A 15471-nucleotide genomic window follows, 5' to 3' on the forward strand; every position below is an offset into this window, starting at 1 on the left:
TTGGTGTGTCATGTGAAGTAGGTGAATGTTATCTATGTCTGGAAGGATAGATAATTGTCCCAGTATCATTTTTGACCAGCCTATCTTATCTCTTCTGATTGCAATGACATCCATATCACACACCAGTTCACATATATATGTGGTTCCATGTCTAGACTTTCAGTTCCATTGGTCTATTTGTAGGAACTTGCACCAATGACATGTATTTTTATTATAATCACTTTCTAAATATCTTTTATTTTCTTATATTTGGTTATTTTTAACCTTTTATTTTTCCATATGAATTATAAGATTAGTTTATCAAGTTCCATACACTGTAGATATTTTGACTGGAATTACATTGAGTTTATATATTATTCTGGATAAAATTGACTTTTTATAATATTGAATTTTCTCATCCATGAATGTGAAATAGCTCTTCTTTTATAGGTATGTCTTGTAGGTCTTACTAAGGTTTTATATTAATAATTTACTTTGTATTAGCCATATATATCTTTTGTTAGATATTTTTCTAGGGACCTTATAGTTTTTGTTACTAATGTGAGTGGTACCTTTTAAAGTTTTTAAAAATTAATTTAATTAACTTTGAAATTAACAAATAAAAATTGTATATATTTATGGTGTACAACATGATCTTTTGAAATATGTATATATTGTGGAATGGCTAAATTGAGCTAATTAACATATGCATTACCTGACATACCTTTTTTTTGATGAGAACAATTAAAATCTAGCCTCTTAGCTATTTTCAAATATACAATACATTGTTATCAACTATAGTCACCATAATGTACAATAGAGCTCTTGAACTTTTTTCTCTTGTCTAACCGAAATTTTGTATCCTTTGACCAACATGTCCCCAATCTTGTCCCCACCCCCATGCCAGCCTACTCTCTGCTTCTATGAGTTTGATGTTTTAAGATTCCACATATAGGTGAGATCATGCAAAATTTGTCTTTCTGTGCCTGGCTTGTTTCATTAAACACAATGTCCTCCAGATTCATCCGTGTTGTAACAAATGACAAGATTTCTTTTTTTGTAAGGCTGCACAGTATCCCACTGTGTGTGTGTTTGTGTGTGTGTGTGTGTACACACATCACATTTTCTTTATCTGCTCCTTTTATCCCCAAGTGGGATGTGTGGCCATGAATGATGAAGGGCCTCTATGCTTCCTCCAAATGAGCCTGGTTCTACTCACATCCTTAGACCTGGAGTCAGTACCAGCTGAAAGAGAATTCTCCTGTGGGCCTCCCCTCATCAGCAATGAATGTGAAAGGCCAGACTCGCCTGGGAAATTCCACAGTTCCAAAGGACTTGGGGAGAAAAACCTGCTCTGGGTCACTGATCTGAGGGCTGCACACTCCTGCGGTCAAACTTGATTCTGCCAAACAGGACTCTGCTTTTGATCCATGAGTTTTAATTTCGACCCAGACAACTCACTGTTTCAGCTACTTTCAAAGGGAAATATTTTTTTTTCCTACTTTCCAGGGTTTGCTTAGTTTTCCTTTAGTGACAAAGCCCGTTGCAACATATTCTCATTACTTGACAAGAAAGGACAACACAGGAATGAGAGAGAAGCTGGCTCTCCTTTACTCATCCGCCCTGTGATGAAGACATGACATAGAGTGAAGGGCTGGGAGGAGGAGAGGCCTCATAAAACTTGAGATAACGACTAATGAAACCGTTCAAATTGCTGACATAGTCCAGCCGTGAAGGCTACTCTATACACCTAGTATGCACCTAAGTTCATGTCCGGGGTAGAATTGCTGAGTTCACTGAAACTGCTAAGCAAAACAAATGCACTGGGAGACAAAATACCAGCAAAATGTCCCTCCCCCTTTTCTCTATATTGGTTGGATGATCATGCTAAGACATGACCATCACAGTCCACAGAGAACTTGAGAGCTTAGTCCCTCTCCACCTAGGATCAGCCCACATGCCTTAGAGTCTCCCTGGAAGTTCAGGCTTTCTTATGGGAAAACCTCCCAGGAAAAACCTATGCGTCTATCAGCAGGTGATTGGTTAAAGAAATGGGGGTGCATCCATGCAATGGACTCCTTAGAGCCATTAAAAATAATGTTTACATGTAGATATGGAAAGAGTGCTAAGCTATTCAAATGAAAAAGCAGCCGGAAAATGGTATGCACAAAATACCATGCTCTCTTTACACACACACACAAACACATTTTTGACAGAACATACCAGAAAGTATTGCTATTAGTTACCTGTGGATAATAATATTTGAAATTTAGGGAAAGAAGGAAACAAAATTTCTTATATTTTATAATTTGCCAAATTACCATTTTGTAATTTAAAAAATTGTACGTGTTCATATGTATTTTCTTCATCCCTTTGTCCCCCCATGAAAGAGCTCACCCAGCGGGGTGTGTCTCTTCAAGTATTTTAGGGAGTTGCTCAAAATGTGTTCTAGAAACACTAATTTCATAAGTGAATAAGAATTAAGCAAAAAAAAAAAAGATGCTATCTTTCCTGTATATGCTTGAGAGACACTGGCTAAGCAGTTTTCTCAGCTGAAAGAATTATTAGAGCCTTTAATGTTCACTGTACCCCTCTAAGAGGAGAATAGAATATACAGTTTCCCCCACATCTTCTTAACCACAAACCCCCTTTTCTAAGGAGCATCTCATAGGACTGATGACCTGTGGAACATACTTTAAGAATCTCAGGCCCTGGAATGCACCTAAGAACCACACCAGTCCCCAGAACCACTCCATCTCCGGGGGTCTTCCAGGTTGAGGGTGACCCGAGGCATACTTGACATTGTTGGCACTGTGGACGGGGGACAACATTTCTCAGCAACCACCCCCCCCCCATTCAAGCACAGCCTTCTGAGACCCACAGCTCCCCCAACACAAGCAAGCACACCTTAATAAGTAAATGCCTAGTTTTTTTTATCCCGGCCCTTGGGATCACGCCCAAGTTCCTGTCCAGGTCAGCATTTGGGATGAGCTGAGGGATGTGAATGCCTGGTGGCATCAGAAAAGGAGAGCATTGTTCTTTTCAGCCTGGGAGAGATAATAGAGTTCAATCACCTCTCGTTTCTGAGCCCTGAGTTGGTTCTTGGTACTTTTTTTCTCCTTGGAGAGCACAGAGGTTGGCCATCTGCCCATTCACCTGCTTCTCAAATTGCAGATTCCTCTTTTTTTATGAGCCTTCCCTAATATCATCTCTTTTCAAGTACAGCTGGTCCTTGAGGGATGATTGATCGCATTCTGATAGTCTCTCAGGCTGCGTGCCACCAGATAATTTATTTTTAACCAGAATGTCCAGGTTTTAGTCTTGGCTCTTTGTGACTATTTTTGTTATGAGTGAGAAAGTTTTATTTTCCAGCTGGAAAACTAACTGACTGCAAAGCTGTGCATAAATATGCATTCTGTCCTAATAAAGGGAACAAGTAGACCCACAGAAGCAGCCACGGCTGTCACAGGAGGGGCACAGGGTTGGGAATCAGGGGACCTGGCTCCACATTTGGATACTGCAATTTATTAGCAATATGATTTTTAGTGTTTAACTAGGGATTAAGTATTGGAAGGAATAACAGAGGTAATGCAGGCAAGAACGCCCAGCCCACAGTGCACATGCTGCGACTGTTTCCTCTTTTCCCTGTCCACCGATCAAAATTATGTGCAGTAAAACCTTAGCCTCGTCACTTACTACTTGTGCAAATGTAAGAAATTCTCTTACCCTCTCTAGATTTTGCTTTCCTTATTTGTAAAATAAAAGTAAGAGAACCTAACTCATAGGGTTGTTGTGAGGACTAATGGGCTAATGAGTGTAAAGTGCTTAGCTCATAAAAAGCACTTAATGAATATCTGCTATTATTGCTGACTATCATTATTTGTTCGAATGGCTGTAGTCACATAAACTGAATATGCCAACATAAACGGGTGGAGTAGGATGTATGTGGGACTTTTGTAACAAATACCCACAACACAAGGCTGGAGGGCCAAGGTTTGCAGAGAAAGCTGTGCTGATGGGCTGCTGTTTGTTCTCCTTCTCCAGATATAAGAAGCAAAATACTTACAAGAGCAGGGAGGTCTCTGGTAAGCACCAAAGTGAGTGGATCTCAAGATTGAGGATTGTGGGTTTTGGTTGCTCTGTGACCACCACCTTAAAATTTTCCCCATGCATAGTCGTTGAATTGAAGGTAGCCACAGATCCTTCCTCCAGGAGTTGGGAGGTTCTGCTGCATCTGAGCCCAGGTGTGTTATCACCAGCTATCTGTAGGGCCAGGAAATCACTGGCACCAAAAGCTTCATGGGTTCCTCTTCCTAGACCTTAAGGTAGGAGTCAATAGTCCCAAAGGGTTATTAAGACCACATAGGCAACATATATGAGTGAAGTGGACATGGTGTGGTAGGAGTAAGTGGATACTGCATGCCCTATCTCAAGGGGGCATCTGCCACCCAGACCCTCTCCATCATGGCTAGACATATATGGGGCAAGGCTTTACCAGATTTTCCAGTTTTTTAAGAGTGGTCAGAAATCTGGAGTTTGATGTGTAATTTCTCTATGCTTAAATACTAGCAAGAATTAAAAAAATGTTTTGTAACCACCATGTTGGCCAAAGAAAGGTACATCTTTGGGTCAATTCTACTCATAGCTGCCTCCAGCCATGGACTCCAGTTTGTGACTCTACTCTAAAGACACCCTGAACTACATTCTATAAAGACAAAACATCCTCAACCAGGAAAGGGCAAATGAAGAGATTGTGAGAGTCTAAGCCTTCTGCTTGGGATCATCTGTTTACAGGAGGCTTTGCTATTGGAAATTGAAATCTCATATGTGCTATATCATGGTCCTTTCCTTTCCCATCCTACCACCTGCCAAAAGTGGTTGAGGCAATAGCATGTAAACCATTTTTATTTAAGAGAAACCTTGGTCTCATAGCACCTTAAGTTCCTGATGCCAATTCGTTATACTCTCATGTGCATATGTTAATATAATCTCAGATTTAATAATATTATGTCAGGTGATTGAATTATTTGGGGTACTGATCAAATAATTCAACAATTTGAGGAGACAAATGTCCAAATAGCCACCATCTACTTAGTAAAGCTGGATTACAAAATCATACCCTCATGTGTACTTTCTCCGGTCATAAATGTCGAAGCCATTCATTAACAAGCTTATAACATTAAATGACAGTACCATACTTCATTCGTACTGTCCTTGTGATTCTTACCACTTGGGTTTGTACTACAGTTATCTATCCCATCTCTCAGACTGGTCTGCAAGCTCCCAGAGGACCTGTGCCTGGCGTTTTGTGTCCCCACTACCACCGGGCACCATGGTTGACAATTGGAATTTTCAAATGTACGTACATATGGATGAATGAATGAAAGAAGGAAGGAATAGTTGAGTAAATGCCAAACCCCAACTAAAGGTGCTTATAAATTTGGGAATCTTAGTTTTGCATAATTTGATCTTTTGAAAGACAGACTTCTGAAGCACAAATCTGTATAAACTACTTGTTTGACTAAGGTCCAGTTGAGGGCATTTTAGTGGAAGTGAAGGGACATGAACATTGGACACAAATAAACATTAACTTTGGGTTCAAAAAGATCCTTTCACTAGCTGTATGTCCTCAGGCAAATTAATTTCTTTGTCCCAAGTTTTCTTTAGATAGAAACAAGAGAGTTTTCCTCCACCTTGAGGTTATTATAGGGACTAAATGAGAATACATATATATACATATATATGATATACATACATTTCATACACACGTACATACATATGTATATATTTGTATATAAAACAAATCATTTGATTTAAAATATGTGTTGCCACAGATATGCTCTTTTAATACTGACTTCTCTTTTATAAACATTTGCATCATTTAATGACAAATTGTCTACTTGCGGGTATTTTTAATTTAAATGTATCCCTTCTTACATCTGAAAAGACCTACAGTAATGTAGGAGGTAAAACAATCATCTATATCTCATGTTCTTGGTGGCACTGCTGCTGCCCACATGGCATGTAGCAAATGTGCCCCGAACTGGTACAACTGGATTAAAGGATGATATTCGCTTCCTAGATAAGCCTTTAAGAGAACAAAATAAAACAATACTGACTGCATGAGATTTAAAGGTTTTGAGGAAGTTTAGAACGTCCACCCAGGTTACTTGGTTGGCTCTGGTTCAGTGAAAGTTAGTTAAGGGGCAGGCAGAGGTGGGGAATTGTTTGGCTTCTTGGGGTTTGGTGTTGAGAATAGCTGTGAATGCTGAGTAAGTTCCCCAATGCTGGCCAGGGCCCCGGAAATCTACGTGGTGGTGGGTGTGGCCCATCAGTGTGGAAAGACCCGCTCTAGGCCCACTCTTGCTGCCAGCATTGGGCCTATGCAGTCAGCGTGAGAGGAAGTGGGTGGTGATGACCACAAAGTTGAAAGATACTCTGAGGACAGGAGAGAGCAAGAAAGGACAAGAGAAGAAAGGGCTGAATCTGCCATTCAGTCTAGTTTTCCACTGGTGAGCACCTGGTCATGCAATGGAAGTTGTCCATGAGGGGCATAGAAATCAAGCAAAAGAAACGGAAAATACAGGGTTTGCACAAATTGGAAATGCTGGAGGTAATCACCAAACTATCTCACTGCTCTCTGAGAAAGGAAGGAAAATTGGAGCTGAAAAGGATTTTTCTCTGGGTTACCGGGAAGCTTTGATGAAAATGCACAAATGTTGGGTATTTTCTAAATCAGAGTGACCACATTTGTTGTCACCAGAAAAGCCACTTGTCCAGGAACTACAAGGAGGCTCCCAAGTTAGTTTCAGCCTCAGTCCTTTCTCCTCAAAGTGACCTACCTGGCTTACAATGAGGCCCTTTATAGTGAATAGATTGACAACAGAGGGCAGCTACCTGGGGTCTCCAAGTCGTCACTTTCCCAGACAGCCCTTTGTTTTCAACATGCAAATGGAAAAACTGACACCCCCATCCCACATCCTGTGGAAGACCCAGTGTCCACCTTGAATATTTCCATGAATTCTTGGGAGCATTGGTTGCTTCTGATGACCTATTGCTTCATCCAATGTGTAATGGTTAAAAGCCCCTGATTAAGACAGACCCGTGATCAATGGTTCTGTCTCCTTATAGTCATGTAAAATTGGGCAAGTTACTTGACCTTTCTCAGCTCAATTTCCTCCTCCAAATAATACTTAACCTCCCAGGATGATTGTAAGTTAGTGATGGGATAGTGATAAAGGAATGCAGGTAAAGCACTTAGCATGAACCTGGCACAAAGAATGAACCAAATAGATGGCAGCTAGTATTTGCATTCCTTTATTCACACTACCCTCAACAGAGGAGTCAAGATGCTAAACACTTTGTATTTATTCCAAAGCCTGTGACAATGTTTCCCAAGGAGAACTTTTTAGTTTCAAAAGTTTTTAAGAACTCAATAGGGTGGTAACTGTCCTTTTAGTATCCATTGATTCTGAAAATCCTGAATCACAAAAGGTAGATACAAGACATGCTGTTTTTTTCCATTTTTGGACAACGTTTGAAGCTCACAAAAAATAAATCCCAGACTTCTTGCAATCATTACATTTCTTTGATGATCCCTGGCCCCAGGTTGCATGCCTTCACAAACATTTTCCTAAGGAATTCCTAAACTTCATTTACTACTGTTTTTTTTTTTTTTAAGGACTCAGGTCTTATATAATCACTAAACAAATATTTATTAAGTGTTCTTCATGCACTATGCATTCTGCTAGAAACATCTCGCTTTACCCTTTGAAAGGAGGTAATAAATATAGAAAAGATTTGAAAAGGGCCAAGTGCAATAAAATCTGCAGGCTGGTTATTCCCTCTCCCCATCCCCAGCATTTCAGTTCATCATGGTCACTTCACCATGTTAGGTTTCACATTGTGTCCAGCAAACAGCTTGTCATAGAGTCATGGCTCAGTCGGAAACTGCCTAACAGTCCCAACTGGTATTTTTTATAAATTACACCTCCCACTTTCCACATCCTACCCCAAAACTAAGTTTTTTTAGAGTGAGATTCCTATTTATTTATTATTTCTGTATGTCTTTTAAAGTAAGATTATTCAGGATAGTTTTATTTCCTGGTTTTCTTTTTTTAAATTGATACACAGTAGATATATATATATATTTTGGGGGTACATGTGATATTTTAATGCATTCACATAATGTGTAAAGTTAAAAAATCAGGGTAATTGGGATATACATCACTTTAAATATTTGTCTTGTCTTTATGCTAGGAATATTTGAATTATTCTCCTCTAGCTGTTTTGAAATATATAATAGATTATTTTTAACTATAGTCAACCCACTGATATTTTGAACATTAGGTCTTATTTCTTCATTCTAACTATCTGTACCAATTAATCAACATCTCTTCGTCCCCTTCCACCCTTCCCAGCCTCTAGTAACCTCCAATCTACTCTCTTTCTTCATGATCTCCACTTTTTTTTTTAGCTCCCCATGTGAGTGAGAACATGCAATATTTGTCTTTCTGTGCTTGGCTAATTTCACTTAACATGACCTCCAGTTTTATCCATGCAGCCACACGAGACAGGATTTTGTTCCTTTTATAGCTGAATAATATTCCATTGTGTTTATATGCCATTTTTTTTCAACCATTTACCCATTGATAGGCACTTCAGTTTATTCCTTATTTTGGCTATTGTGAATAGTGCTGCAATTAACATGGGAGTGCAGATATTTATTCAATATATTGATTTCCTTACCTTTGGATTTAAACCCAATAGCAGAATTGCTGGGTCATCCGGTAGTTCTACTTTTAGTTCTTTGAGGAACTTCTATACTGTTTTCCATGGTGGCTATACTAATTTACATTTCCACCAACAGTGTAAAAGTGTTCCTCTTTTTCCATATCCTGACCAGCATCCATTATTCCCTGTCTTTTTAATAAAAGTCATTTTAATTGGGGTGAGATGATATCTCATTGTGTTTTGATTTGCATTTCTCTGATAATTAATGATGATGAACACTTTTTCATATACCTGTTGGCCATTTTTATGTTTTTTCTATTCAGATCTTTTCCCTATTATAATAGGATTATTATTATTATTATATTGCTATTGAGTTATTTGAGCTCCTTAAATATTCTAGTTATTAATCTCTTGTCAGATGGATAACCCAAACTAAGTTTTTTCTCTTTTTCTGCTTTCTCTTAAAAGCAGGGAGAGGAAATAGGTTTTTCCCCTTGCTTATGTTTAGATATTTTAATACCTTTGATCAAATACTATTTGAGCATGAATATATGGAAGAATGGGCTGCCCTAGTAGGCAGCATAGTCTTAGTAGGGTGCCACAAGACCTGGTGGTAGGTATGTAATGAAGTGACAATGTATAGACATGGTAGAGGAGGCAAAAGAGGCTGTTGAGAGCTTACGTTGTCAGAGAAAGCCCCATGGAAAAGGTTGAGTTTCAGCTCAGCATTAAGAATAGATTGGGTTTAGCTGGGGAAGGAGCAGGAAAAGGACATTTCTTCTAAAAGGTATAGTATGAGCAAATGCACAGAGGTAGGAATGAGTGTCATCAGCTCAAAGGACTCAAAGTGACTAGGATGTCAGCCTGGCTGATGCAAAAGATTTATGCTAAGGAATACTGGGCAGAACTGTGGCTGGGAATCATAAGACAGAGCAATGGAGAGCCCTGGGTACCAGCCTGAGGACTTTGTGCTGGCATGTCCTGAGCAGCAGGGAGGTGGCATGGATGTGGTGCATCATCTGGTATGCTCACCAGCTGGGGAGAGATCAGATGCAGGGACATTGGTTGGAGGCTACAGACGAAGGCTCATAAAGATGTGGGAATGACTGACTATGGACGACCAAGGGAGAGAAGGGGAAAGAACACCAGATGGTTCCAGAATCTTTGGTCTGGGTGATTGGGAATGACTTGGGGAGCACCTCACACACCAATCAATCTTTTGTAGAAATTTTGCCTTTCCAATGTCTTTCTTCCTTTTCCATTGAAATTCTCTCACTCCTGCCATGCATGGAACTTGATAATAAAAACAGCATTTACCCTTCTCTTCTCTTGAGTTGCTTTCCTACCAAAAGCACTAAAAACCTGCCAACTGTGAAATGACCCATCTTTGGAGAACAATCACAAATAGGTGTAATAACTTGAAAATTTTATCAGCTTCTCCCTTACCCCCAAAATTTGATCCCATGACTAGTAATGAAACAGCAGCTATTTCTATTATCTGTAATAGATGTATTTTTATTGCCTGGCAGTGAGTTAGCAGTTAAGTTCATGGGTTGCATTGTCTTAACTTATTCACCCTAAACTAGAGTTTTCCTTCTGAGTTTATGCTAAAAACAATAACTTCCTGCACTTAGTACTGCCCTTTGCTGTTTAATTAGTGCCTTCATTAATGCTATCTCATTTGATCTTTTATTGAAAGCCCCTATGACACAGCCTGGAAGGTATTATTATTCCCCTTTAACATATGAGCAAGCTGAGACTGAGAAATAACATGTTAGTTTACACAGCCACCAAGTGTCATATGTGGAAATAATGTCTAGGATCTATTTTTTAATTACCACCAATATACTAGAAGCTGTTGCAGAAACAAAGAAGTTCAATGCATTCTCTTGCAAATCTTGTTATAACGTTGAGAAAATCAGGTGTAAATATGTGTGAGCAGTAAATATCCTATGGCTAAGTGCCCCACCAGGTGACAATAGAAGCCATGAGCAGAAGGTGCAGGGTTCATTGACATGTCATAATGTGATGCAAAAATGCGAGAGTATTGTGCCCTTCCTGGGCTCCATGTTTTAAGAGGGATACCGACAACCTAGCTTATCTAGGTGAGATTCACTGGGACAAAGATGAAGGGACAAGTATCCGGAAGAAGATAGAACTCAGGAAGGACATCGTGCTCCCTCCACTTATTAGAGTGTCTGATAAGTGAAACAGCCTATTCTCCATGGTCCCAAGGGCGGGAGTGGAGCTAATGGACAGAAGTTACAGGAAGGAAGCCTCCAACTTCATATGAGGAAGGACTCCCCAAGCACATGAACAATAACAAATTTGTAGAACAAGCTGTCTAATGTGGTCACGAGCTTCCTATCCCTAAAGGTGATCCAACATGGGTCAGGTGAACACCTATTTAGGACCTTGTAGGGAGAGTGCCTATATCAGATTCCTTCTGTGTGCTATGGAGTTCAGAACCAGCATGATGCTGTATGCACCTTATATGATGCTCACTTTTGGAACCCAGCCACCCTGCTGTGAAGAAGCCAAGCCACACGGAGGAGCCATTTGTAGGTCCCAGCTAAGGTGTCAGCTGATAGCCAACATCAACCCCTAGACACATGAATGTGTGAGCCTCCAGATAATTCCAGTGCTCTAACTTTCGAGCCACCCCATTTGCTACCAAATGGAGCAGAGATGAGATGCCCCACAAAATCCTGCCCAAATAGCAGATTCATGATCAAAATAAATGTTATCATTTTAAGCCACTCAGTTGTGGATAGCTAATTATGCATCTCTGGATAACTGGAATACAATGTTTGTATGATACTCTGAATCGCCATTGATCTTCAAGTCCACAAATAGGTGCTGCGTCAAGTAGAAGGTGGTGTCATTTTGTTATTTGCAGAAAGGCAGTTGGGCTGGTTGAATGGATGAGAGAAGAGAAGCCTTGGTGGAGTTATGGGGAGAATATGAATGAGATGATTGAGGAGCTCGGAGGACACAGTGAAAGACACAGTGAAGACTAGATCCATGGCTTTTTCATGCCCTGCATCTTCTACATGATTATGTGACTTTTCCAACTCTTATGGAGAAAGCAGCTAGATTTGAGCAAGTGCCAGATTCTGTCAAGAAGGTGGAAGAGACCTTGGAGGTCTGTAGAAGACCTGCAGAGGAGGAATGGGTGGTAGACTTGGGAAGCAGAACACCCAAGGGGACAGAATGAGGTAGAAGAGACCAGCATATTATCAACTATTGCTATGGAAATGAACCGGAGAGATTGGTTTCTAGATAGGGAAATCAAGATCAGGCATCTGGAAAATAACTAAGAACTGATTGTATAGTATGGACAATACAACTGAATTTCAGAGAAGAGAGTTAGTTAAAAGGATGTGAATGGGCAATGGATCTTAAAATGCTTTCTGAATGGGGAGACCAGAAAAATCAAGACAGGATGGATATGGTGATGGGCTCTTTCTGTGTCTAAGCAGGGGCAAAGTCTGGAAGTTCTTAACCACTTTGGTAAGGCGCTCACCGGCTGTGAAACCTTGCCCACAGCCGGCACTCACGGTCCGCATGATAGTTTGTCCTGTGCATTGACGACGAATCTGTTTTTCTCTCGTGTGATGAGGAAAGCTTTAAAGCACTGAAAGTTCCTTTTACTTTACAGGCAGCTTTACTTGTAATGTAAATCAGAATAGGTAACATAGACATTTATGTTTTCATTAGGTTATTTTTAAATGTTCACAATTTTATTTTGATAAATGCAAAATTAGAAAAGTCATATCACTACTGTTGGCTAAAGTCACTGTGCGCGTTCATCTGTGGCCGTCGACTACAGTCGACGCTGGTCCCGAAGTGGTTAAAAGTTAGAGCAGGGAACCATGTTGGAAATTTTATTGACAATAATATAAAGAACAGTTCTCTTAGTTTTGAAGGAAAAAATATATACACTGAGCATGCACAAGGAAACCAGAATGCCCACGGTCTGCCTTCCCGGCGCTGTGAACACGGGCGGCAGGAGATAGGCAAGAGAAGATGCTAGTAGGCAGATACCCATCTGCCTCATTGCTTTTCAAGCTACAATAAATATATTTTAAAATTAAGATGCAATGCTGCAAATCTGGGCTGCAATCTTCTGAGTGGCAATTCTGATGAGGATAACTGAAGTCCCCACATTGCTCATCTCATCTCCTAATTTCTTTCCCACAGCACACAGCATCGATTACCTTCCTTAGAAAAGCAATTTCAGCATCTAGGGTGGAAGAGTTGAGGATTAATCATAGAGAAATTTGACAGGGCAGAGGCCTCCCCAGGTCCACTTGAGCCATTTAAAGCTTTTATGTCCCCTCTAGACTAGCACAAGTGCATGTGCATCATAACCATAAAAGAGGGGAGACACTTATTTGGAAAGCAATAACAGCCCAGGCCTGGCCTCTCTCTGGGTGTGTCTCTTTGTAGCCTTGGTCGTCTAAATCAGGTCATCTCTGCTGTCAGCATTGTTTTATTCCTCTTTTCAGGAGATACTCCTAAAATGTCAGTTAGCTTGGAAGTTGTGCCCAGAGCATTTGATTGGCTTTACATTAAAAAGAGAGACACCAATGTGGTTTTAATTCCAACAGTTATTATAATAGATAGGGATTCCAGGAAAAATAATGTCAAATGTAGGGGACATTGGTGGGCTATGAAATGGACTCAGGGGATTATTTTTTGAAAAGAGAAAGGGAACATGTTCTGTTGTGACTTTATTTAACGCTCTGCATTAGGGTATGGAGCGAAGACAATGAGTAAAGTCACAGGCCGCCCTGTGCATGCGATGTGCAGACCAAGAGCTTCCCTAGGGAGGCCGAGCTCGCCTTCTTGCCACCCCCCACTTACTACCCAGCAGTTAGAACGAAGACAATCGATACATCTTAGAGGTATGTCCTGGAAGGGACATTAAAAGATCATCTATGTAATTCCTCTGCCTTCAGAGAGGAGTAAACTGAAACCATTCTCTGTGTATCAAATATCTCTTGTTCATAAATTGTATTTCTCTAAAGGACCTCAGCAGATGAGCCGTGGGGGAGCTATTTAGAATCAACTCATCACAAACAGGAAATCGTTTGTGTGCAAACTTTCATAGTTCAGGTTCATGCTCTTCCCTTTTCACCCCTTTGTGAAGAGACACAGTAGCAGGTTATCATCTTCCTGATAAGAAGCCATTGCATTGGTAATCTCTTTTTGCTAAAATACATTTGTTTCTGAAACATTTCCACCTATATGTCCTGTTTCCCTGCCCTTAAGTGATACCGATAGCTTGACGTGATGCTGAGTCCTGCATCAAGTCAGTTGCTCTTCTTGGGTTATGAACCCCAAACTGGACTCTCTATTCTAGGAAAAGTTTTCCCTATTCAACATACAAAGAGCAATCATCTTAACGCTTCCTGTAGTCCAGAACTTATACCTCTAGGGACACACTGGCTTCCCAAACCACAGCAGGATGACAGCTGGTGGCATGCCACTGTTCCGTCTTTCCCAAGAACTGTCCTTCACTGAGCATTTCTTTAATGGACTGTGATTAAATGGTTTTAACTGGTTGTTCAATGAATATGTAGGACCTATTTTCTAAAATTAGGAAATACATGACACTCTTTCTAAAATCAGACACTCTTTCTAAAAAAAGGGGGAGGTATAAAATAAAAAATTCTCTTCCAACACCTGTCCCAGACATTCACTTTCCCCCATGGAATCCAACCCCATTTCCTGATTCTTGTCTGTTCGGTAAAGAGGCCATGTATATAAAAAGGAACACATATAATGGTATTTTCAATACAATTGGCAGTATGTTTTAACACTGTTATGCATCATTTTTATAAATTTTAATAATATACCTTGGGGACCTTTCCACTTTGGTACACACAGACCTCCTTCATTCTATGTTGTGGCTACTTAGCAGTCTACTGAATGGATGCACCATGATTTATTTATTCTAAACCGTTCTGAATACTGACTCCATTTCCCAAAATATCCTCTACCAGCCGAAGGTTGTGGAAGACCCACTGCCACAGTTCATCTCCACTGTGCAACTGTCTGCGGCGTGCTTACTATGAGCACAGCACTGTGCGTGGTGCCCCAGGGAAGACAAGAAGCAGCAGGGAAGACAAGGAGCAATGAGTCTGGCAGCCTCTGCTCTCTAGGAAACTACAGCCACATCAGGGAGGAAGGACAGACATAGAGATGAGGAAGGCCTGATTGCCAAATCTATCCCCCCGACAGTTTTCCTTTGGCTTTCTTGCATATCAGACACTCTTTCTAAGACATGGTCCAAATGGCCTTGCTACTAATTGGATGTGTGCACGATCGTTTGTGTGCCTGATCTGGCTTATGCTGGGAGCCACTAGAGCAAGCATCTCAACCTCAAATGCCTACAGGGGCCAGGAAGGTGACCTAAATGAGTGAAGTGAAGCGAGCCAATGGGGAAGGCATGAGCTCTGTTAGGGAGCAGCCAACTGCTACTCTGCTCCGGATTATTTCCCTGTGGCTTGCTGGGTCTTCTGATTCATCAAAAGGAACCAATGCATAAAAGGTACCCGAGACCTTTCTGTATTATTTCTTATGCAAATATGACTCTATAATTATCTTAAAATAAAGAAGTTTAATTTTTTTTTAAAAGGCCAGAAGCCTGGATCATTGCATGAAATTACCTGATGTATAAATGTAGGCAAAATCTGAACATTGTGCAGGCCCAGTAAGTAGAGCTGATTTGTAAGCCAGAGCCACCATGCT

The 15471-nt window shown here is 40.4% G+C and overlaps 1 protein-coding gene across 2 annotated transcripts in view; it reads left to right on the forward strand.

The window, feature by feature from the left end:
* The window catches only part of AQP9 (aquaporin 9), a 40343-nt gene that overhangs the window by 6637 nt on the left and 18235 nt on the right, over positions 1-15471 (forward strand). The gene's annotated exons all lie outside the window — the stretch shown is intronic.

The sequence above is a fragment of the Microcebus murinus genome, chromosome 6 (assembly GCF_040939455.1).
Source record: "Microcebus murinus isolate Inina chromosome 6, M.murinus_Inina_mat1.0, whole genome shotgun sequence".
In the NCBI taxonomy this organism is placed as follows: domain Eukaryota; kingdom Metazoa; phylum Chordata; class Mammalia; order Primates; family Cheirogaleidae; genus Microcebus; species Microcebus murinus.